The 3,453-nt window shown below is 39.2% G+C and overlaps 1 non-coding gene across 1 annotated transcript; it reads right to left on the bottom strand.

Annotated features, from left to right (window-relative positions):
• Positions 1-1,241: 1,241 nt before the first annotated feature.
• Positions 1,242-1,314, bottom strand: TRNAW-CCA. Its single transcript has one exon. It is a non-coding gene; the product is annotated as a tRNA-Trp (tRNA).
• Positions 1,315-3,453: the final 2,139 nt, after the last annotated feature.

The following is a 3,453-nucleotide window of genomic DNA, read 5'->3' as shown; positions in this document are numbered from 1 at the left end:
TTTCTCCACACCCTCTCCAGTGTTTGTTATTTGTAGACTTTTTAATGATGGCCATTCTGACTGGTGTGAGGTGGTCCCTCATTGTAGCTTTGATTTGCATTTCTGTAATAATTATGATGTTGGGCATCTTTTCATGTGCCTGTTGGCCACTGTATTTTGTCTTTGGAGAAACGCCTATTTAGTTCTTCTGCTTATTTTTGATTGGGTTGTTTGGCTTTTTGTTGTTGTTGAGTTGTATGAGCTATTTAAATATTTTGAAAATTAAGCTCTTGTTGGTCATATCATTTGCAAATATTTTCTTTCATTCCATGAGTTCTCTTTTTCTTTTATTTATGGCTTCCTTTGCTGTGCAAAAGCTTGTAAGTTTTATTAGGTCTCACTTGTTTATTTTGCTTTTATTTCTATTGCCTTGGGAGCCTGACCTAAGAAAACATTGGTATGACTTATGTCAGAGAATGTTTTGCCTGTGCTCTCTTCTAGGAGTTTTATGGTGTCATGTCTTAGGTTGAAGTCTAAGCCATTTTGAGTTTATTTTTGTGTGAGAGTGTGTTCTAGCTTTACTGATTTACATGCGGCTGTCCAGCTATCCCAGCACCATTTGCTAAAGAGACTGTCTTTTTCCAATTGCATGTTCTTGCCTCCTCTGTCCAAGATTAACTGATTCTGGGTTTGAGGGTTCATTTCCGTGCTGTCTCTCTTCTGTCCCAGTGGTCTCTGTCTGTCTTTGTGCACTGTTGTGATTACTGTAACTGTGGTGGTGTCCGATGTCTGGGAGAGTTATACCTCCTGCTTTGCTTTTCCCCATAGTACTGCTTTGGCAATTTTGGGTCTTTAATGTTCCTATATGCATTTTTGTATTATTTGTTCTAGTTCTGTGAAAAATGTCATGGATATGTTGATAAGGATCACATTCAATCTATAGACTCTTTTGGGTAGTATTGCCATTTACCAATATTAATTCTTCCAATCCAAGAGCATAGGGTATCTTTCCATTTCTTTGAATCCACTTTAATTTCCTTTGTTAATATTTTATAGTTCTCAGCCTATAATTCTTTTACCTCCTTGGTCAGATTTATCTCTAGGGGTTGTTTAAGTGTGTTTGTTTTGATGCAGTTTATTTATTTTTTCTTTATTTTTGCTTATTTCTTTATTTGGTGCCCTGGGTCTTAGCTGTGACACGTGGGATCTTTCATCTTTTACCTGTGGCATGTGAACTCTTAGTTGCAGCTTGTTGCATGTAGTTCCCTGACCAGGGATCAAACCTGGGCCCTCTGCATTTGGAGTCCAGAGCCCTAGCCACTGGACCACCAGTGAAGTCCCAGTGCGATTTTTAAAAGTATTTTTTAAAAATTACTTGTCTAATATTTCATTGTCAGTGTAAAGAAATGCAACCAATTTCTGAATGTTAATCTTGTTTCCTGCTACTTTGCTGAATTCCTTTATTAGATCTAGTGGGCTTCTCTAGTGACTCAGACGGTAAATAATCTGCCTGCAATGCAGGAGACCCCGGTTTGATCCTTGGGTCGGGAAGATGCCCTGGAGAAGGGAATGGCTACCCACTCCAGTATTCTTGCCTAGAGAATTCCATGGACAGAGGAGCCTGGTGGGCAACAGTCCATTGGGTAGCAAAGAGTCAGACATGAGTGAGCAACTAACCCTTCCACTTTTATTAAAGCTAGTAATTTTAGTTTGGAGTCCTTATTAGTACTTTCTATATATGTCATATGCATCTAGTAACAATTTTACCCACTGCTTTCCAATTCTGACACCGTTTATTTCTTTTTATTGTCTGATTGCTGTGGCTCTTCTGTGTTGTACTTAGTTGCTCAGTCGCGTCTGACTCTCTGCGAACCCATGGACTATAGGACTTCCAATACTGGTGATTGAAAGTGAATATTCTTGTCTTGTTTCAGATTTTAGTAGGAAGACTTTCTGCTTTTCACCATTATTTTTGCTATGGGTTTTTCAGATATGGCTTCTCTTATGGTGAGGTGTGTTCTCTCTATACCCAGTTGGTAAGAGCTGGGAGTTGGTAAGAATGGATGTTGAATTTTTGGCAAATGCTCTTTCTGTACCTATTGAGGTGGTCATGTGAAGTGAAGTGAAAGTCGCTTAGTCGTGTCCAACTCTTTGTGACCCCATGAGCTACACAGTCCATGGACTTCTCCAGGCCAGAATACTGGAGTGGGTAGCCATTCTCTTCTCCAGGGGATCTTCCCAACCCAAGGATTGAACCCAGGTCTCCCACATTGCAGGCAGACTTTTTACCCGCTGAACCACCAGGAAAGCCCAGGGTTTTGACCTTCAGTAATGTGGTATAGTACGTTGATTTGCGTATGCTAAACTGTGCTTGTGAACTTGGGATGAATCCCAAGTAGTGGTTTGTGACCTTTTTTATGTGGTGTTGGACCAATCCGGTTTGCTAATATTTTGTTGCAGATTTTTGCATCTATATTCATCGCAGATACTGGCCCCTAATTTTCTATTTTGGTGGTGTCTTTGTCTGCTTTTGGTATTGGGGTGTTGGTGGCTTCATAGGGAGTATTTGGGAGTGTTCTCTTCAGTCTTTTGGGGAGAGTTTGAAAAGAACTGGTGTACGTTCTTCTTTGTATGTTGGTAGAATTTGCCTGTGAAGCCATCTGGTCCTGGACTTTTGTTAGTAGGGAGTTGTTTTTTGTTTTTTTTTCAATTACAGATTCTGTTTTACTCTAGTGATCAGTCTGTCCAGATTATCTGTTATTTTAAAAAAATTCTTATTGGATTAGAGTTGCTTGACAATATTGTGTTAGTTTCTGCTATAAAGTGAATCAACTGTATATATATATATATATATATATATCCTCTTCTGTGGATTTCCTTCCCATTTAGGTCACCACAGAGCATTGAGTACACTTCCCTGTGCTACACAGTAGGTTCTCATTAGTTATTTATGTTATACATAGTAGTGTCTATATGTCTATCCCAATCTTCCAATGTATCCCACCCTGCCTTTCCCTCCTTGGTGTCCGTGTTTGTTCTCTATGGCTGTATCTCTATTTCTGCTTTGCAAATAGGTTCATCTGTACCATTTTTCTAGATTCCACATATATGGGTTAATATATGATATTTGTTTTTGTCTTTCTGATTTCACCATGCATGACGGTCTCTGGGTTCATCCACGTATCTGCAAATGACAGTTTTCATTGCTTTTTATAACTGAGTAACATTCCACTGTTTATATGTGCCATTTCTTCTTCTTCTTTTTTTTTTTTAAAGCATTTATTTATTTGACTGTGCTGAGTCTTAGTTGCAGCATGCAGGATCTGCAGCTGGAGCATGCAAATCTTAGTTGTAGTTTGTGGGATCTAGTTCCCTGACCAAGGTTCAAACCCAGGTCCTCTACACTTGGAGTGTAGAGTCTTAGCCACTGGACTAGTAGGGAAGTCCCAGTGCAATTTTAAAAGGTATATATGT

Source organism: Cervus elaphus, chromosome 24 (assembly GCF_910594005.1).
Source record: "Cervus elaphus chromosome 24, mCerEla1.1, whole genome shotgun sequence".
Lineage (NCBI taxonomy): Eukaryota > Metazoa > Chordata > Mammalia > Artiodactyla > Cervidae > Cervus > Cervus elaphus.
This window is presented reverse-complemented; position numbering and strand designations above follow the sequence as displayed.